Source organism: Tursiops truncatus, chromosome X (genome assembly GCF_011762595.2).
Source record: "Tursiops truncatus isolate mTurTru1 chromosome X, mTurTru1.mat.Y, whole genome shotgun sequence".
Classification (NCBI taxonomy): domain Eukaryota; kingdom Metazoa; phylum Chordata; class Mammalia; order Artiodactyla; family Delphinidae; genus Tursiops; species Tursiops truncatus.
The window spans coordinates 120,677,385-120,699,900 of record NC_047055.1 but is presented as its reverse complement, the minus strand read 5'-3'; the positions used below and the strand labels follow the sequence as shown (position 1 = coordinate 120,699,900).

At 42.3% G+C, this 22,516-nt stretch overlaps 1 protein-coding gene across 3 annotated transcripts in view; it reads right to left on the bottom strand.

Moving 5' to 3' along the window:
- MID1 (midline 1) overlaps window positions 1–22,516 on the bottom strand; it is a 671,868-nt gene that overhangs the window by 621,241 nt on the left and 28,111 nt on the right. For 2 of the 3 annotated variants that reach the window (XM_073798991.1, XM_033849640.2), the window contains exon 3: window positions 17,977–18,101. The gene's annotated coding sequence lies outside the window, so the exon portion shown is untranslated. Of the gene's footprint in view, window positions 1–17,976; window positions 18,102–19,416; window positions 19,526–22,516 lie in introns of those variants that run through there. The other variant, XM_019928547.3, reaches the window with a different exon arrangement.

Genomic DNA, 22,516 nt, shown 5'->3' with positions numbered 1-22,516 from the left:
CTACATCCCCTTAATCCCCAATCATTAGTATTACTCCATTATTTACATTTATATTACTGGAAATTTAATGTTTTTTAAAAGATCTTAGTCAACTGCTTGACAGTATTTTCATCACTACAGCATTTACTACTTAATAAAAATTCAAATTATACACCAACTCAAATTTCTCAATATACTTATATTGGGTTTGAAAACTATTTCCTTCAAGAAATTGGCCACAAGGCTTCCCTGGTGGTGCAGTGGTTAAGAATCCGCCAATGCAGGGGACACGGGTTCGAGCCCTGGTCCGGGAAGATCCCACATGCCGCGGAGCAACCGAGCCCGTGCGGAGCAACTGAGCCCGTGCACCACAACTACTGAGCCTGCGCTCTAGAGCCCACAAGCCACAACTACTGAGCCCGCATGCCACAACTACTGAAGCCCACACGCCTAGAGCCCGTGCCCCACAACAAGAAGCTACCACAATGAGAAGCCCACGCACCACAATGAAGAGTAGCCCCCGCGCGCCACAACTAGAGAAAGCCTCCGCACAGCAACAAAGACCCAACTCAGCCAAAAATAAATTAATTAAAAAAATAAAAAGAAATTGGCCACACTCACATCATCCTTGTGCCTATCTTCCTCTGTACTGCAGAGAGACTTGACAATTTACCACCAGACAAAACTAAGAAAAAGGAGAAGTGATGTTCAACCAGAGAATAAATTATCACTCTCCTGCCACCACTGTCCAGCAGCCCTACTGCCATCCAGAGGGAGTTGCAGGGAGTATTTTAGTCAAGTTACCTAACGTGGCTACATTGTATCATCAACTAATAAAAGCTGAATTAGTTACCTCACCCCTCTTCCCAGTATTTCACAGAGGTGAAAAGTGAAAATGAGATGGACCACACCTGGGAGAGAAGGGAAGGACTTGTACCCCAACTTAAGAATCTAACATCTATTTCTGTTAAATAGGGAGATATGAAAATATGTATAAAGAAACATTTTCTTATGTACTTGAAATATTAACTGTCATTGGAATACAATGTGGTGTCTTTTTACCAAATAATAACACATTTGAAACAAGGTTTTCCAAAGCTATGGTGACTTACATAATTCTAAGAATGAAGGTCTGTTATGAGTTCCATCATACATGTTTCCCATCAAACTAGCCCCAAAGACAATTTGTAGCAACACGTAGAGCTGAGAATAGATACAATGGAATAAAGTCTACTTTTTCTATGTAGCCTCGAATCCACCCCTCCGTATTTGTGTGTATAATTTATATTATCTTAAATAGATCTTAAGACTATAAACTAACATGATTTCCTATAACGATCATATAATACTAAGCTATATATATATAAATGATAATATTCTAACTCTTTCCAAATCTCACAATTTTGTTAGCAGTTTGGTATATACCTTTTTACATCTTTCTTAGGCTCATTGTAATGTGTATCTATTGCCTTTTTATTTTTTTAACATCTTTATTGGAGTATAATTGCTTTACAATGGTGTGTTAGTTTCTGCTATATAACAAAGTGACTCAGTTATACATATACATATATCCCCATATCTCCTCCCTCTTGGGTCTCCCTCCCACCCTCCCTATCCCACCGTTCTAGGTGGTCACGAAGCACCGAGTTGATCTCCCTGTGCTATGCGGCTGCTTCCCACTAGCTATCTGTTTTACATTTGGTAGTGTATATATGTCCATGCCACTCTCTCGCTTTGTCACAGCTTCCCCTTCCCCGTGTCCTCAAGTCCATTCTCAACGTCTGTGTCTTTATTCCTGTCCTGCCCCTAGGTTCTTCAGAACTTTTTTTTTTTAAGATTCCATATATATGTGTTAGCATAATGGTATTTTTCTCTTTCTGACTTACTTCACTCTGTATGACAGTCTCTAGGTCCATCTACCTCACTACAAGTACCTACTGCCTTTTAATTTTCTTCCAAAAATAGGATTCCTCTACAATTTGCTTTTCTCATTTATCAATAATCAGTATTCCTCTGCTTAATACGTGAAAACATGCGTTCTATTTTAATAGTTGCATAATGCATCACAGTATGAATATACAATAATTTATTCACCTGTTCCTATTTTTAAAAATTTATTTATTTTGGCCTTGCCCTGAAGCATGTGGGATCTTAGTTCCCCAACCAGGGGTCAAACCTGCGCCCCCTGCATTGGAAGCGCAGAGTCTTAATCACTGGACCGCCAGGGAGTCCCAACTGTTCCCATTTTTAAAGGCATCTTGGCTATTTCTAAGTCATTTGCTTCTTCGAGTGATGCTACAATAAACATCCCTCTGCATATGTTTATCTATTGGTGGTTTTATTTCTCTAGAACCAAGTCTCCAAATTGAGAGTACTGGGTAAAAGCAGATGTTCATTTTAAAATTAAATAAATACTGCCAAAAATCAATAGCTTTTCATGTTTAGCTTAATGTAGGAACAGATATTCACATATAGAAATATTTATTGATATGTCTGTAAATTAAGCTATGTGAATGCACAGATTTCCTTACTCTGTCAACTGAGAGGACCTACTTGCAACAAGCCCACTTCATACCCAGATCTTGGATTTTAATAACATCCTCCAATGAAAGGAACCAGAGAGCCTTGTAGTGATGGCTAAGTCTAGGGCTAGGGCAAGCAATATACAAAATGAGCCTGGAGCAATTTGAACAAAAAAATGAATAAAGTAGTTTTGGATTATAACCCTAAACAAAATAATTATCCATGAGTCCATACTGGTAGAAATAAATAATTGAATAAATAAATGGGGGAGACCAGACATGTCTTCCATGCAGAAGAATTCCAAATAATTCATGTAGATCCTCTGCCCCCAAGAAGGTAGAGGATAATTCCTCATTCCTTAAATATGATCTGGGTATAGTGACTTGTTTCCTAAGAATGTAGTATAGAAAGGGGTTAAAAAAAAAACCCAGTAATTTTACAGTGTAGCAGCTTGACAAACACTACCTCAGTCAGGTGATCAAGCTCTGTATCAACAGTGATAAGACATGTTGGCAGTATATACTGTTGATAATGTGATGAGAATGGAACTTTACCTCTGTGGTCTTCCTCCCAAGAACCCACAACCCCAGTCTAATTATAAGAAAAACAAATCTCATTAGTGGGGTATCCTACAATATACCAGACCAGGACTCCTCAAAACTGTCAAGGTCATCGAAAACAAGGAAAGTCTGAGAAATTGTCACAGCCGAAAGGATGTGAGTTAAAGAGACATGACGACTATATGTAAATCAATGACTAAAACAGTTTCTTGGATAAGATTCTGGGACAGAATAAAGACATCAGGTAAAAACTAAGGAAATCTGAATCAACAATGAACTTTAGTTAATGATGTTTCAATACTGGTTCACTGGTTTTGACAAATGTACCATACTAATGTAAGATGTTAGTGGGGAAACCAGCTGTGCAATATATGGGTACTCTGTACTATCCTTGCAACTTTTCTGTAAATGAAAAGATATTCTAAGAAAATAGTTTTATTATTTTAAAAAACAATAGCTCTTAAAATACCAATTAAACTGGGGAGTGAAAGAAAATCATAATAGCAAGAAATACAAAATACTTCAAAATACATTTTTAAAAGGTATAGAACCTACATGAAGAAAACTACAAAATTATATTAAAATTATTAAAACAAGATCTTTTAAAGGTAGAGAAGTACCAGGGTCCTTTTCTGGAAGACTTAATAAAAAGGTCAATCTATTGGTTTAATACTATTTCCACAAGAATCCAAGTGAACTTTATTTGGATTGTTGGACTTTTTTTTTGAAGGGGGGGTAGGCGGGGTGAAGAATCAGATGAAAATGGTTATAAAGTTTTATGAAAATAAGAAATATTTAAAATGTGATAAAGAAAGATTTGCTCAACATTTTAAAACATATAATAAAGTTACTATAATAAAAGGGTATGGCATTAACATGAGAAAAGACGAAGAGATTCAAATATATAAGAATTCAATGTCTGTTAAAGCAACTGTTTCAATTACAAAGAGAAAAAATATATGATGTATTTGGAAAGGAGAAAAGGAAGGAGGGGAATGGAACACTGAAAGCAAAACTAAAAAGCAGAAATGCATATGACATGTTGAAAGGATTCAATGAACTCAAGCAGGAATACAAGGGAGTAGTTGGGGATTAGGGAAAGCAGACAGGAGAAGGTTTGGAGAGGGCCAAAATGTCAGGGTGTAGTTAGGCTTTATCCAACAGTTACAAGACTGCTAAGGAAAAGTTTGAATGAGACAGAGAGTTGGTGGGGCAGGGGTAGAAGACTAACATTTCCTGAGTACTGACTGTTGTCCAAGGTGTTATTCTCAGAAATTGACATAGATCATTAAATCCACATTGCAACCTTATGAATTTGGTAGTTTTCAATTAGTAGTTTGTTGTTCTGGTTCACCCTGTTGTTTTATATTTTGTAGTAATATTTATACTGTTATTTTGAATTTTTTCCTGTAGTATAAAGAAAACAAGTATACCATTAGTATTACAAAAAGATTTTCCATATAAGAGAACAAAGTCATAATTATAAAATTAAAGCAGAAAACTAGTATTGTTAATTCGAGTTGGAAATATGTATTATTAATATGAACTCCTAAGTTTTAAAAATACATACTTTCTGGTTCTGACAAGTAAAATGACCAGTAGAAATGAACGCCCAAGCCCTTAGATTCTTGCCTCCAATTCCATTCCCCTCTGAAAGGTATCAGAGTTTCTTGGAGAAACGGTCAATTCAAGATCTGGTTCAGTGGCAGGGAAGATAAAAGATGAACCTGGGACATTTTTGTAGTGCCAGAAATCAAGGAAGCTTTTAAAGACAAATAGAATCATTTCCAAAGGACACTGGAACCAGCTTAAAGAGGATCCTACTAGTCAAATCTATGAAAATCTGAGCATCAAACAGTAACTGCAGTTCAGTATCCACATTTTACAAGTAGTAACTGTAGAAACTCAGGCTGGGGGAAGTGAAATACTTTGCCCAAGAATATCCAGCCAGTAAGAGGTAGAGTCGATGCTGACCGAATTTTCATGACTCCAAAGCATTGTTTCTACCATACGCCATGCTCCTTGACCAAAGCAATGCTTAACTGAAGAAACAAGTGCAGAAGTGAGGAGCATAAGGGGAGACAGTTAGGAAGAGGCAAGTAAGGAAACCTGAACTCAGTTTTCACTGGCAAGGATTTTATTTTCTACTAACTAGCTCCATGCAACACTACAAAAAGATGACTACGGATACCCAAGCAGTGGCCGGATAAGATGGCATATTAGAAAAACCACTCAAGTCCTTCCAATAGTGGAAGTCCTGCCTCATGGTGACACTTCCCCCTCATGTCCCTGTAACAGTGATCAAATCCCCACTCACGACACAGGATGTTTTCCAGCCCAGGTATCTCTGCTATGGAGATGCCTAAACACCTGTTGACTATTCCTTCAGTTCACCCTGGTGCCGTTGGGGGCTACAGCCAGTCCTGGAATTCAGCATCTGATGGTCTCCTAGCCTTTCCCAGCAGGCTGCAGTAACTCTTCTCACCGCTTTGCCCCCAACAGGGACCCTATCCCTCCTTTAATTTCACCAAGAACTAAGACCAGGCCCTAGAATTTCATCAATTTTTGCTGACCACATGAGGCTAACAGGAGAAAACTATAACGCAGAAGAGAACATTTAAAGCTAGATATGAAATAGTACAGCTCCTGGTACCCACCATGTTACAGCGTAGAGCCCACCTCTCATTACCTACTCCTCCTGGGAGGGTTTTTGACCTTTGTCTCCCCCGTACCCAAACTCTCCTGGGACCTAGAGAGAGTAAACACTAGTTTATCCTTGATTACCAGCCTCAGGTTCCCCTCCTGTGAGGGTCCAACTCTGGCCTACTACGAAGAATTAATAGGCACATGGCTTAGAGTTACAGCTTCCCTTTGACATAACCAAAAAGTTTACTGTGGGCATTTTTCTTCCCACAACTGAAGAGCAATCATCCTCACAGTAGAATCAAGCATCCATCTCTAGCAACAAGATAAACCACAGAAACTTCAACACTAGCGTGTCTTTTTCTCCCAAGGCTCAAATATCCCAGAACTAATTTCTTCAATTAAGGTCCAGATTAAAATTCTGGGACTTCCTTTCATCTAGATTCAGAAGTCTCAGTGAAAGAAAAGCAGTCCCCAAGCATGTGACCTACGATGAAAAGAGCACCCTTGCTGTGGGGGAGGGGGAGATGGGAAGGGAAGAATCCACATAGGGTACCCATTTCCTCCCCAGAGCAAACACCAAGGAGCATATTACTACCTCACCTCCTCTCACCCATTTTATGATTCAACTAGACCCAAGAGTTTCACTTCATTCTACATCTCAACTAAGAAGGTGTACTGATAGATTGTGACCTCGGGGTGGTACAGCGCAGAGACGTGCAAGGTGGTCACAGCTCTCCCTTGAAAACAACCTCGCCACCTCTTTCCCCAGCCATCACCGGCTGCAGTCCAGCTGCCTGATGCTTGGGAAGGGCAGGCAATGTCCCTCCCTCCCTCAATCCCTCTCAACCTCTCCACTTCTCCCCTTCCCCCTCTCTTTCTCTGATCTTATCTGCCTACTGACAGCTGAAGCTTTGGACCCCACCCAGGGAGAAGAGAAGATCTGCACACTCCACTCTTGTAGCCTGGCGCTGGACCCCTGGGGGCTGACCTCTATGGACTACATGAATCAGCCCCCCAGCGGCGAGTCCTAGCATAATATCAGAGAAAGCAAGAAGACTGAGTTTGAAGTAAGAATTCCCCCAGCGCCCTAGCTGCAGGGTCATCTGAAGCAAGCTCTGTTTGTTGGCCGAAGGTCACAGCCTAGGCAGCTGGCCTCCTTGACTGAGCTCTCCTTGTCTCTGGGTCCTGGAAACTGTTCTCTCCCCTCCACTCTTCTGGCTGAGGATGTAAACAGCATCAACTCTTACTAGCCCCAGGGTACTGGACCCTCTTGAGGCTTCCACACCTTTGTAACTAGACCCTTTAATAAAATCTCTGCAAATGACTCAACATGAATGTGCTGTCAGTTTCCTGTTCATACCATGACTCATCTAAGTGCTCAGGAAAGTTGTAACTTAACTCATACCATTGTGAGATGGATTTATGCTCTCTGAGACGTTCGCTTTTCTGAGGCAGGTACCTACATTCTCAAGGGATCCCTCTGACTGCAATTGCTGGGACACTATATGGCCTTTCCTCTGACTCACTGTTCTCAGTCCCCTCTGAGCTTCTGCCCCCAGCAGCACACACACTTGCCTTGTAATGCTGAGGTACCCCTGCTCGGTATGATGGCCGCTGAGATGTGCTATCCAGACTTCCACTCAAGGAAAGCCTTGCTGCCCCAGCTGCTGAGAACACCACGGGCCAAAAACCTTGAGCTGGCAACTTAGCAGCACAGGGCTGCCAAAGTCAAGGCAAGGTCCTTCCCAGGCTGGCGTACACCCGTTGACCACTGGTCAAAGCAAAGGTATAAAATCCCTGACTTTTGGCCTAAAGCAGGACCACTATAATGGGGAATTTTAGACCAGAGTTCCCCACGGGAATGGCCAAGGCTAACAAGGCCTGCACAGCAGCTCAACTTTACCCTCTACCCAATCCTGCTTCCTTCCTCTCCCTTTCCCAGGTGTCGACCTCAAGGGCATCCCTACTAGACATGCGCACACTGAACCCCCTCTCACGGTGTGCTCCCTGAAGGAACCAACTCATAGCACTCAGCTGCAAGATCCTTGCTCAAACAACCCTCGGCCAATACTCCCATCACAAACTCCGCAGATGGTCTCCAGAATCCATGCAACCTACAGGGAGGGCACTTTCCTTCCAGACGGAGCCCCCTCCCTCTGCCTAAGCCATCTGGGCTTCCGCAGATGAGTCAGGCACCTGCCCCAGCCCTCTGGGGTCCTCGGATGCAAAGGACAGACCTCACATGTCTCAACACAAGTCCCATAGGTGCTCTCCTCACTGTGACAGGGGTTACGGGTAGAAGTCCCCTGCCCTCATTCTTCGATGCTGGGGGAAATGGTGGGACTCTCAGTGCCTCTTCCTCCAAGGAGACCCCATCACAAACACATCTTTCTTCTCTATCCTCCTGACTCATCTTCCATGTCAGTGAGTCCTCTGTTCAGGTTTTCCATGGCCTACTTAAAATGACTGTCCTGGTGGTCTCTTGGAACGTGGTGTCCCTTGTCTTCATTCCTGAGCCAAAAACGACCCTGGGAAAGTCCCATTTTAAAACTACGGGACATTATGGAAATGCTTGAATATGGTAAGATTATCTTTTCAAAAAATTCCAGTGGTGGTCTTCCCTGAGGAGGGAAACGGATGTGCAAAGAAGGAGGACAGAACTGAGACGTACTTTTCATTCTCTTGTTTTTGGGGATTTTTGTACCATGCGCATGCATGTTATACCTATTAGATTGAACCTAAGGAAACTACCAATGTTTGACAATTTTTGATCTACAATTTTCTTATTACCTTGTTTGTCCTCAGCATAGTCAATTGCAGGAAACCAGACGTGAATTACTTGATGTTTCCCCCACCATCCAGTTATGACAACTGTTAAGTGACCGAAGCTGCCCCTTATCCCTTGCTCTCAAACCTTGACCCCGCTACATCATTTTCCTACTGCCATCTTCTACTCTCGAGGTTTCTGGCAGCAGATAGGAGCTGAATGCAACCTTAGGAAGACAGGAACACTCCCACTGTCACTACCCTGTGTCCAGTACTGTCCCCAAGGCCCCAGATAAACAACCCTCTTCCAAGACTCTAAGACACCACCGTCTCCCTCTAGTCTTCTACTGAATTTCTTCTCACTGCCCACAGCCCAGTGAAGAGAGACTGGCCATTCCATGGTACTGGCCATGCGTATCCAAGGATCTCTCATGGTATCAGCCTCATGTGTAGACATAGCTGTCTCCTTCATTACACTATTCATTTTTTTAAGAAAAAAAGTTCATGTCTTTATCCCCCAAATGAGAACAGCGCCAGGATCAGAATAGCAGGTACTCAATAAATGATTACTGAGTGAACGAACGACCTCATTATGAAAGCTGGCATGATTTCATAGCATAAATGAACTCAGCAAATACTTTACGCTGTACACTCCTTATTCTGGTTTCAGTGCAATATTCTGCCTCGACGTGCAATGGGATACAACTGTGAATCATTAGCATACGCAGACTCAATTACTCAATGGTCCGTGTATGATAGATGTCTTGGATACACAGTCCTAGCACACAGAAACACACTCTTTCTGAAAACATCCCTTGACAAGAAGGGTAGCCAGTAAGACCCTGGCTCCTACAGACGATAATTCCGTTATGCTTCAGAGCCTCCAAATTTCTATCTTGCTTCTAAGTGATGAGGAATTTCAAGTCTCTGAGGAGTACAAATAACAGGAGAAAACTTTGTCAGGAAACTACAGGCCCCCAGGGCCAGAGTTTAGAAAACACTCATGCAGGTGAGGCTGCTTTCAAGAAGTTTTGACTATATAAATTCCTCTTTGTCAGACTTAACCATGTATTAGTCTAAGACAGTTATTATATTTTCTTACTATAAGTATGCACTGTGTCCTGCACCTGGAGCTTTTGCCAAATTGTAGATTTATTCCTCTTTCTATACATCTGTGAAAAGAATGTGTGTTCTGTTTCATCAGGGAGTTACTTGAAGTCACAGGTTGCTAATTCCAAATGAATAGAAACAGTGATTAATCTGGGAGATACGAGCTCGCCACTATTCATGTAACAGATGTCCATTATGATGAGTTACACATTTGTTCCGTGTTTACACTAAAACACAAAAGAAGACTCAACTATTTTGTTAAAAAATAAAAAGAGAAAAGAATGAAAGGGCGATGGGGGAAGGTAGGGAATTAGAACATACTGGAAACTGTTTATTCAGGCGCCAGGTTAGATGCGATCAACGTGCGGTGCGGTACGTCGCAGGGTGGCAGGTAGAGAGGCAGAGAGTGAGCGGAGCGAGGGAGAAGCCAGGGTAAATGTTCCTGGCTTCACGTCAGGGTGTGGATATTAACTCAGTTCATCTCACTCGCCTGACAGAAGCACTAATGCCAAACCCGGCAATTTCATCAGCATGAGCTACGCAGAAGATGGGATTTCAGAGGGAGGCATGAGAAAAGGAGACTGATGTATGTAATTTTATTCAAATAATTAAAAACAAAGTTGGCAGTCTATCTTCCTGTCAAGAAGAATAAATATCAGACTCTGGAGTTGGAAGGCCAACTTAACTTTGGTCCAATACAAACTTTAGAGTTGATTCTTCACAAAAAAATCCATTCAAAGTGATCCTTCTATGTGCCTTTGCAGTTACTCTGTGCGCAGAGCTGACGTAGCAAGAGGACAGAAGCCAGGAATAAGTGCGGAGGAGGCCGCCTGACTGAGCCACGCTAGGGCTGTTAGTCTCACAGCCATGAATACAGGGTTTGTATAACTGAGCTATTTCTCCAAAATCGGATGAGCCCAAGAGAAGTTTCCAGAACTTTCCTTTCTCTCATTATTTGCCTCCTGTCCTCATAAGCCCAGGAACTAAAGAAAGGCCAGGCACACAGTAGGAACTAAGTACATACATATATACACGTTTTTTTTTGGTTTTTAAACAGCCAACCGTCATGACTTTTTTTAACATCTTTATTGGAGTATAATTGCTTTACAATGGTGTGTTAGTTTCTGCTGTATAACAAAGTGCATCAGCTATACGTATACATATATCCCCATATGTCCTCCCTCTTGTGTCTCCCTCCCACCCTTCTAGGTGGTCACAAAGCACCGAGCTGATCTCCATGCACACACGCTTTGTTAAATGAGCTGATTGAGCATGGGCTGGACTTAATGAATGACACGTGCACACGGATTATATTTATCAACAGATTAATTATCTCAGAGATCTGCAGGCTCGCTGGATTATAGCAGAGGCAGTATCACAACCAAAAGCTAAAGAATCTTCTTTGCATGTCGTAACAGGGCTGTAGCATGGCAAACTCTCTCTCTCTCCAGAGTTGCTTTTTAATAGCAACACTTTTTAGAGAAGAGAGCAAGCTCCATTCCGTCACTTAATAAAGAGAAGAAATTAGCATGGCCAGCTGGTAAAAAATGAGTAATTCCAACAGACTCACCGAGGGTTTTGCTTTTAAAGCATTTTAATCACTAGTCCTCTCTATTTCCAGTAACGTATCCAATCTCTCTTCAGTTGCTCCTCACATGTTGAGTTTTAAGATGTGAAACACTCCACTTTTACATCTAAGCCCTTTTTATTATTGGAAGATTATGACAGAAGGGAGCAATCCTCCTCGCATCTGTGACACAATTCCACTTAGAGAGCAAAGGTATCCTTCAGAACCGTCCTCATGCTGATGACACTTCCGGGAACCACGTAAGGCAGCAAGCAAGAGCCTATTCGCTTACCTCAAGCAATGCAGGGAGGGACACACTGCAAAGGTAGTCAAAATGATTAAGGAGGAACTCAGCCTCATAAAAATGACATGTTGCAATGCCTAGTTTGAAGTGTTAGTAAGCGGGTACTTGGAGCCAGGTATAAGGTTCTGAAGACGTCCTCAATCTCTTTGCCAAATAATTAATGTTTTTATTTAGTCCAGTCCCACCAAGTGAGCTAAGTTGATGATGCCAGAGAAAAAAAGCTTCCATTTTTGAAGGCAGTAGGAATTCGGAGAGTAGCGGGGTCAGCAAACTTTGTGTAAAGGGCCAAACTGCACACGTTCTTGGCTTTGTGTGCCCCAGGATCTCTGCCATTATGGGGAAAGCAGTCATAGTCAAAAAGTAAAAAAAGAGAAAAAAAGGCAGAGCTGTGTTCCAATAATACTTTATAAAGGCAGGTGACAGGCTGGATTTAGCTCACAAGCCATAGTTTGCTTACCCCTGGGATGAAACATACATGTCTCTCCAAAACAGACTGAAGATGCCAATCTTTAGATCCAATTGAAAATTATAGTGTTTCTTCATTCCCTGTATCTTTATTTATTTTTATTTCCATTCCCTGTATTTTTAAAACATGCTCAGCACTACCTACGATTCTTGTGTGCATCTTCACAGTGTTCCAACAGCATGTTCCTTAAATCAACCATTGAGATGCACTTCTCAAACTATCTGCATAAGCTTAGATTCAATCAGGAAAATAAAGTCATTCTAAACATCCCAGGAATAAAGAAGTCAATACACGAATTCGGGCTTATATCAGGGTTGGAATATCTGGGAGAGTGGGATCAAGCAAGTCGACTCCAAAATGGAAAAAACAAAAACAAAAAAACAATAAAAGAAGGTCAAAGAGCAGGGAAGCACGCACTGAATCCATCAGCCCATCACCATAGTGTGGGTGGTTATCAAAAGCACTACAGGAATTTTTCCAGTTTGCAAGAACCTATGAGCAACCTCTCAGCAACTGTGTCAGTCTGCATCACCAAAGCGTCTTGGTTCTCCATCACTCCCTGAAAAGCCACTGTGAGTCTCCTGCCTGCCCAACATCCAGCTGCAATCACCCCTGAACATAATCGCTTCTATTCCTTTCACCCGAAAAAAAGCTTATGTTACTCCCTTTGGCAAACTCTAACTCAGGACCGTATAGGGAAGGAGACTGGAAGGGATGTCATGCCCACCTGGCTTCTCAAAGATGTAGAAGAGATCTTAGAAGGGGAGGTAGTGATACGTATTGTACTTGATCATGACTAAGTCACCACATTCCAGCCCTTTGTCAATGTGGCATCCATACCGTCTCCCTTTACCCATTTTTAACTTCCAAATAAACAACATAATGCTTCTGTTCTACTTGATGCAACGATTCCCTATCCACCGCAAACTCACTCAAGCTTTCCCCCCAGGCGGAGCCACCAAGTCCTGTTTGTTATTTTATCCATAAATGTTTGATGGCTGTCTTGCAGTTCAGTCACAATAGCTCTTTCCTACTGTGCAATTTAAAAATTGAAATACAGGTTTAACTCAATCCTTATATTACATAACAAAGAGAAGGATACATTTTATTGATATATACAGATATCCATATCAAAACTGGAAGAAAAATGCCTTAACACAACCCTCATTTCTACAACTGGTCACATGACCGTTGCTAGCTCTTATACCCGGCTTCTTTTATTACTCATGGGGATCACATGAACCCAGAACACTCGAGTGGGATCATCATGCATTCTGAACACCAAGCTGGGACGTGCCACCCACCAGTCATCGTCAGGTGACCCGTGTGCAGTAGTCCAGCCTAGGTCTCTCCAGCTCCCAGGGCCCCAACAGACCCCAAGGTCTCACCCACTCTAGTGACCCACTTTTTGGCAACTGCCTGGCTCAAGCGAGGCAAACAGATCAGGGTTCGGCGTACCAAGGAAAGGAGTGGAGCCCATGTTTTAACCTTTAAATCTGGTTCCTTGTCTTCTCAATGGGTACAAAATTTAGCTTCACCTTCAATTAATATCATCTCCTTCTCTCTTCCTCTCTCTCTAAGATCTGGATTTTAGAGATAAGATCTTCATTCAAATTGCACCTAAAAGGCATGTATTAGCTCCCTGTGATCTAAGCTGGGTAGCTGAGTTGATTATAGACTAGGGTTCGTGGATTTAGATTCTGCATGAACATATCTTGCTTTGTACCAAGGAAGAGCCTATTTCAGGACTTCAAAGTCTAACTCCCCTAGCCAGCCAGTTCTCAAATGTGTGCTTGTGGTCAAGGGCAAGGATATGCATGATGTTTCAGTGCAAGCCCTACCCCCGTCCGTAAGAAGCCAACTGAGAAGCATTCTCCTTAATGACAGGTGTTTTAATGGGCAAAGGATAATGAGGTTTCTTTTTAAAAAGAGGAAAAAAATGGTCAAAATATTATCATCTGAATAATCTTTGCCAATAAAAGCCCCCAAAATATCCAGTTAGAATACCAGTTTCCAAACCCTCTCTCAGTGGACTGGAGGACATGGGGAGGGGGAAGGGTAAGCTGGGACGAAGCGAGAGAGGCATGGACATATATACACTACCAAACGTAAAACAGCTAGCTAGTGGGAAGCAGCCGCGTAGCACAGGGAGATCAGCTCGGTGCTTTGTGACCGCCTGGAGGGGTGGGATGGGGAGGGTGGGAGGGAGGGAGATGCAAGAGGGAGGAGATATGGGGATATATGTATATGTATAACTGATTCACTTTGTTATAAAGCGGAAACTAACACACCACTGTAAAGCAATTATATTCCAATACAGATGTTAAAAAATAAAAAGCTTACTGGGGTACTAACCTGCCTACTGAAGAGTTAATTACCCAGGGAATGTATTTGCGTTTGACTTTCTTTTATTTCATTAGAATTCATATGCTCTGAAGTCACATGTTAATTCACAGATTTTTGCCCAGTGGTAAAGGTAACCTCAAAGGTTGTAGTTTTATTGCCCTCTGTAGCATGTTAACCAGTTTTGAATCTATCCTAGCAATATTATTCCAACACACTGTTTTTCCCCTCAGAATGTCTATAAATACCAAATTCTTCAAAATGCTCTTCGCATCATCTTAACCCTCTTAGGGTTTCCATTATTAATGAGTTGAGTAAATTCTTGACATGCATTCATTCTCTATTTGTGTGAGACCCCTGTTTTTAGCTCTTTAAAAATTATACTTTGACAATACCTACATCATGAAGTTATTATGAGAATAAAATAATGCAAATAAAGTAATTAAGGCCCTGACATTTTAAGCAGTTAATGAATATTAGCTATTATTGTTAGCTATAATTAAATGCAGTTTGATGCACAGGAAATAAAAAATGTAGCATACTCCTAACTTAACCCAGAGATACCCATGCAGTTAAACAAAAATAAAGAGAATATTCATTTAACATTCAGCTCCACCTTGATTTCCCTTGGGACTTTTGACTCCTCTTGAGTCTAGCCCAGTGAATTCAGCTTTTGAATTAATAGCCATTTTCATGGATGATGCCATACCTTGTAATTACTGGGATCTGTAACTGTTGGGATCTGTAAGGGTATACAGAAGAATCTATCCCATAAAGAAAAAGAACTTCCCCACTTCACATGCCCAATAGTAGATAATACAATTAAAACAAGGATTAAAGTAAAAAAATCCTGCTTTGAGAGACCCAATTATTCTTACTCATTTTATTTCCTTCAATTTTAATGGGTTATCCTCTGGATTTTTCCCCCGAAGTTTTTAATAGCTACGTTCTTCCTATCTTCCTTTGTCTGAGTTCAGAAAGAAACGAAAGGACAATAAAGGGAGAAGCATGACCAATTCCTCCAATTTCACTATGATTTTCGTTGCTATTTATACTCAGATAACTTACTCAGATTATAAATCCTCAAAAAGAGAACTCAATTTTAGTTTTTGTTTTTCGGATTTTTTTTTTGTTTGTTTATCTGTTTTTTGGAACCTGGCATAGGAGTTAAATCAGCTTTGGCTCAAATAAGCTTTGGCTCAGAGGAACCAACTGAATTGAATAATTAAATACATGTTGAAACAACACTTCAAAAGTAATACATAACCTTTCCATACTGATGTCTAGAAAAGAATAAAAATCATCTGTAGAAATAAATACAAGTACTGAGGCACACAATTTCCACGTACGAGCACAGGCGAAGCAAATGGAACTGGGATTTACTCTGCACTGTACACAAAACCACAGAGCCTGGGTCATCAAATACTTTTTAAATAACTTCAAACACTGAAACACAATGCAGAAACCTACTGCACTCATTTTAAAAAAGCAAACAAAGGAATATAGGGACTTAAATCAAGATTAAACATTCAGCTGTTGTTCAGTTCCAGTGAACCGAAGAAGATCAAGCTGAATGTGAAAGAAAGTGAAGAAGACAAATAACACATGTAGTACTCAAGCGTTCCTTCTCTTTGCGGAGCTTATTCGTGTGTCTAGACACGATCAGATGTTTTATATATAAATATATACACATACACACACACACACACACACCTATGTATACTTCAGATACATAACGTGTGTACGTATGCCTACCTGTTTCATATATATTCATACCAACACACATTTCTTAGCCTTTGAAATGAGAGAATACCACTAAGCAAGTAGAGAAATCAGTTGAGGCGGCCCTCATTCAAGATTACTGTAGTCCCTGGCTACTCAAAGTGCGGTCGCAGGATCAGAAGCGTCAGCATCACCGGGGAGCTTGTTAGACATGCAGAGTCTCAGGCTCCACCCCACATCTCCTGAATCAGAAGCTAGATTTTAACCACGCTGCCTGGTGATTTGTATGTACACATTCAAGTTTGAGAAGCAGTGGCCTAGATCCGTGCTACCCACGACAAGAGCTATTAGCCACCTGTCTATTCACCTGACATGTGATCAGTGAGACTGAGAAACTGCTTTTATTTTAATTATTAAAATGTGAATTTAAAAGCTAATACTTGATTCCATTACTGGAGTACTTCTAAACATGTTGGGAACAACTCAGATATACGAATCTGGAGACAGATCAAGTATTTCTGATGAAAATTTACTATCTGAATTGAGAAAGTGCTCTAAGTGTAAAATACACACCAGATTTCAAAGACGTGGCATGAAAAAATGCCTGCAACATGTCATTGATAATTTTTTAGAACGATTACAGGTTAATATTTCAGATATGCTGAGTTAAATTTAATACATTCTTAAAGTTCACGTGCTTCTCTTTAACTTTCTAAAAATATGACTACTAGAAAATAACGCCTCATGTATTATTTTTACTGGACAGTACTGCTTTAGAGCCACGGTTCTCCAATTATAAAATTACTGGTGCCTGGGCTCCCATCCCAGAGATTCTGGTGAAGTTGGTCTGGGATGAACCTGGGCATTAGGATTTTTCAACTCTCCTTGGTGATTCTACTGAGCCGCCAGGGTTGAGAACCACCGCCGCAGGTTAATACAGATTCATTAATCACAACTGATACATAATGACCTCCTGAAGACCTTACATCGTTTAAGAGCTCCCATCATTCCTCAGCTCAAAGGTGGAACTGGAGAAGTAGTGCGTATTTCTTACCTAGAGGGCAAAAGCACCCCACTGACGTTATCAGGGCTGGAGGCTGGGTGATATTATTCTACTTCAACTCCAGGCAGAATCAAACATACCAAAACAGATGGAAATCGAGGTTTTCTCAGTGTCTCCAGAAACCCGTCCCCAGCAATGTCAGCAATTCGTTCCCATATCCGACGCAGTGGATCTCCAACTTCTGTATGTTTAACAGAATAACCCCTTGCATAGTTTGTTTAAAAGCAGATTGCTGGGCCCGAGCAAGTCCCAGGAACGCTGTGGTAGGATGACAAGCCATCCTGGATTGCCTGGACTGTCCCAGTTTGGGTTTCAGCACCACATCCTGGGAACGGGTCAGTTCTGGGCAAACCAGGCCAGGGGGTCATCCTACCCCGGCGAAGTGCGTGTTTAACGAGCAGCCCAGGTGACCATCCTGGGCGCCAGGTGAGCACAGTTTGAGAACCACGCCTAGAAACACAAGTTCTTTAATACTTTCTAGTGACGTTCCTTCTGAACTAACCAAGCGCCCTAAGAAAGCAGCCACTGAAGTGACACAAATAGTTCAGCAAATAACCGACTGGAGAAATGTTCGAACCTAATTAAACATACCAGTAAACTGTTTAAAACTGTATGCAAGAACAGCTACAAAAAGCATCACCCTGGTAGCCTTGAAAGGAACTATTTCCATGTCAAGAATTCAGCAGATAGGAGCTGGGGAGGCCAAGTAAGTGTGTGGCATGAGGTCATGTCAACCTCGACTTTGATCACTGCTTCTGTCATTTGCTAGCTGTGTGACTTTGGGGAAGTTCCTTGACCTCTCTGTGCCTCAATATTTTCATCTGTAACGACGAAGTAATTTATCCCAACACTGAAGCTTAGCCATCAGAGTAAAAAATAATGCATTACATCAGACTGATCCCAGTTGAGGGATAGTCTACAACATACCTGACCACTCCTCCTCCAAACTGTCAAGGTCTTGAAAAACAAGGAAAGCCTGAGAAACTGGCACAGCCAAGAGAAGCCCAAGGAGACAGGATGATCTGCTGTAATGTGGCCTCCTGGAAGGGGTCCTGGAATAGAAAAAGGACACTAGGTAAAAACTAACAAAATTCAAATCAAGAATGAAAGTTAATATTAATGTATCAAAATTCGTTTATTGCTTGTACAAATGCACCAGGCTCATGTAAGACGTTAGTCATAGGGTAAACGGTGTGTGCAGTGTATGGGAATTCTCTTTATGGCTTTGCAACTTTTCTGTAGATCTCAAACTACTGTAATTTTAAAAGTTTATTACAAAAAATGCCTAGCATAGTAGTGCCCAGGTCAGAAGTACACAATTAACAATAGTCATTACTATTACTGTGAACTGTAGGTGACGGATGATACCGAAGAAAAGAACAGCATCCTCATTCAACATTTTCATGAGAAACTAGGAGCTTGAAAGCCTTGGAGATGAGGGTTGAGGGAAGAAAAGATGAGAGGGAAGACGAAGAGGCCATAAAGACTGTTTATTTCGTCTACAGCCAGTCCCAGGCCTGTAACTTCTGTCACGTGACCCTGGTTTTCTCCCTGACGTTGTTCAGAGTCTGTAATTATTTTCTTCATTCAGTTGTTCTGAGTTCTGAGCCCAACCTCCCTTACCTCTCCACCACGGACTAGAACCAGAATCCTTTTGTTTTCTTCTCCTAGCCTCCTTGTAGCTCCCCCGCCTCTCAAAAAAATAAAAGCCCGCAGGCAAGGAAACACAAACACCACTCCACTGACCAAGTAACCTCGCTTGGTGGGGAAGCCCTCAACATTTGAGTCCAGAGTTGCTAGGTTACATCTGCAAATAGAGGTGATTGAGCTTAAACAGAAATACTTTAATATTTGCTTGTAGTATATTGTATCTTGTATTTTTGGGGTTTTTTTGCGGTACGCGGGCCTCTCACTGCTGCGGTCTCTCCCGTTGCGGAGCACAGGCTCCGGACGCGCAGGCTCAGCGGCCATGGCTCACGGGCCCAGCCGCTCCGCGGCATGGGGGATCTTCCCGGACCGGGGCACAAACCCGTGTCCCCTGCATCGGCAGGCGGACTCTCAACCACTCTGCCACCAGGGAAGCCCTACCTCATGTTTTTGATTTAATTTAAGCTTCAGAAAAATTTTGTTGGATAAGCAGGGCAGATGTTTTTACCTCCATTTGAGTGATGTAAAAAATTTTGAAAAGAAAGGAAGCAAGGGGGGGAGGGAGGGAAGAAGGAAGGAGAGAGGGAGAGAAGAAAGACATTTAAAGTGACAACAAGATTCATACAGTTAATGTGTGCATCATTGTTTTAATCTACTGGGGCCGCCCTTACAAACCATCACAGACTAGGGGGCTTAAACAACAGAAATTGAGTTTCTTACAGTTGCAGAAGCTGCAAGTCCCAAACCAAGGGGCATCGGGGTTGGTTTCTGATAAAAGCTCTCTTCCTGGCGTGCAGATGACTGCCTTGCTGTGTCCTCACACGGTGGAGAGGGAAGGTTCTGGTGTTTCTTCCTCTTCTTATAAGGACACCAGTCCTATCCAATTAGCACCCCTCTCATATGATCTCACTTAACTTTAATTACCTCCTTAAAAAAAAAAAAACCTTCTCCAAATGCAATCACACCTGAGGCTAGGGCTTCAACATATGAATTTGGCAGCGGTGGGGGGGGTGGGGAGGTGGAACCCAATTCAGTCCATAGAAGGAGGAGCTAACACTTCGAGAACGGGGAAGAAGTACCAATTAGACTACAGGTAGCTAACTGTGGCCACGCCCATTCAGCCACATATTGCCCGCAGCTGCAGAGCCGAGTAATTTCCAGACAGAAACTAGGGCTCACAAAGCTCCAAATACTAACTCTCCCGCCCTTTACAGAAAAAGTGTGCCAACTCCTGGGTTAGACCGGTATATGATCGTTCGTCCCACCCACAGATGACTCCACAGGTTGGTATTCTTGCCACTCCACTGGGAGCAGAAGTGACTTCCAGATTCACAGCCCGCAGGGAGGGAGCTCGAGAGAACTCAGACATGGGAACAGAACATTCAGAAAGGTAGCCTTTCCAGGCCACCCCGCCGCAGCGCCTAGGGCTTTCCTCTTAGACCTTGCAACTGTGGGTGGATGTCGGCCCTCAGCACAATGGCTTCCGACAACCCTCTCAGCCTTGCAGACCCTTTTTGTCACCCAGGCCCAAATGCCCCGCTGTCTCCAATCACACCCTATCAGTGTTTGCTGCAAGCTATTTTAGGCGCTCAGTTTCTTGCAATTTTACTTTGTTTCAGTTTATGTTTTGCACCGGGGCATGTGTTTTGTATGATTAGGATTTACATAGAAAGCAGATCACTTGAATTAAGGGAGCCTTGCAATAATTATGGAGACCTTAAGGGGTTTCCAGGGCTAATTTCAGGACTGTTAGTCCCAAATGCAGTTGTTGGTCCTTTTCGTTATTAGACAGTATGTTCCCTTTTCTTTTCAGCATCCGATATTGAACTCATGGTGCTTTCCTTATTGCATTGATTACAACTCAGGTTCCTTTTGATAGAGGCATTTGCCAATAGAAAACAGTTCCTAGATCCTCTTGGAATTAGTAGAGACATTCCCCAACTTACTTACTCAAGAATCCAGAGCCTTTTCATTAGGCCTATGGTAGAATTTAAGGAAGCAAAACTACAATTGGGATTAATTTTACTGTTGGCTAACTGATCTCATTATTATTTGACTTCTTGATCTCCTGTCCACACAGACAAATTATTTGCATGTAGATTCCTGCTGCTTTAGTCTGTCCAGAATCAATTCCTCTGAGGAACATCCTCTCTCCCATTTCATGTGGTCCTAGGTGGGCTATCAGTAACAACCCTCGGGGCCCCCGCAAATCATATTACCCTGTTCTACCCCTCAACAGAGTCAATGATCCAAAAGAAAGTATGTGACCTGATAGGAGCTAATTACCCAGGATATTAAAGAAGTTGGGAGAGAGACTGTCACACAGATGGACACCGGGCTGAGAGAGGGAGGCAGAGCCCCCAGATCCAGCCCTTCCTGAAGCCTTCCCCACCCCTGGACTTCCTAGGGATGTGAACCAATAAATTCCTTTTTCTGCTTGACTAATTCAAGTTGGGCTTCTCACTCAAATGTCCTCACTGATATAACATGCTTCCAGATAGATTTCTGAGTGTCCTCAGAAACATGCACCAGCAGCTTCCAGCGGGCACCAGGCACTGAGCTCTGGGATCCATGGGTCCTCATCTGAGCTGCAATCTAGGAACTCCCGGGCCATCCCTCTGCTAGGTTCGAGGGCTTTAGAAACGGAGAACCTATGGGACATGGGGTGCAACACAGTCCCTTGGCTATATTTATGCCTTCTCTTATGCACAAAAGTGCATTCTGGACTTGCTTTCTTACGTTCTACTTCTCCCTGTCCTTTGGCCCTTCTTGGAGTGGAAGCGGGACAAAAATCCTTGTGCTGCTGACACTGATGGTATCAATCTCGGGAAAGAAGAGAAAACCAAGTAAGATCAGTGGACCCCCAACAATGATAATGCTGAATGGAGTGGGATGGCCAAAGTCTGGGGCCAGGTTTGGACCCCAATCCGACCAGTGGTCCCAAGCACCGCAGAGGTAACCGGGAAGGAGAAATAAAACCCACAGCCCACCACCAAGTGGCTGCAGAATTACCCCTTCAGTGAAGACACATGTTTTTCTCCTTTGTTTTCCACAAGATACCTTTCTAAACCCATCTAAACTCTGCCTCACTAGATTCTTTGTCACCTGAAGTGTTAGCTATGACTCAGAGTTTCCTGAGATAAACTCTACAACCTCCCTCCTCCCCCAGGAAAGTTCCTGACTGAGGCCCACCCACACCAGCCAAAACTCTGATCCAAGCGGCTGGGAGATACCTTAATGCCGTTTAAACTATGCACTTACATGTGTTTGCAGGTCCTGATAAATAAGCACCCTCCTTTGTTGTCTCATTTCTTTGCAGTTTAACTTGGCTTCCTCTGTTTCTAACTGATGGGAACTAAAGTCAGTTTTTAAGATGCACAAGGAAGGAAAGAAAGCTCTTTGTGTTAAAGGCGGTCCGCCAAGGTGCTAATTCCATCTTTGGTAGGTTTTTCCCAGGACTGTGTTCCTTATCCAGGAATTTCCCTGAGCTTGGTGGTTCGCTAGTCCAAATTCCAGCTTTGAATAAATAAACCAGCTGAAGTGCTCCAATGCCTTAGGGACTAGCAGGGCAGTTTCTGAACTTCCATCGCCCCCCAGTGGCAGTTTCCTAAGTCTTTTTGTTAGTTACTCAAAAAGCTTTAGGTTAAGATTCTTCCCTCCAAAGCTGTTTAAAAGTTTTTTTAAAAAAAAATTCTCACACTGAAGATTATGAAATGTGTGTGTGGAAGTGTGTTAGTAATGTTGAGTTTATAACCTCTGGGTCACAGGGTCGTAGATTCATGCAATTGACAAGAATCATGCAATTGACAGATCTCACCAA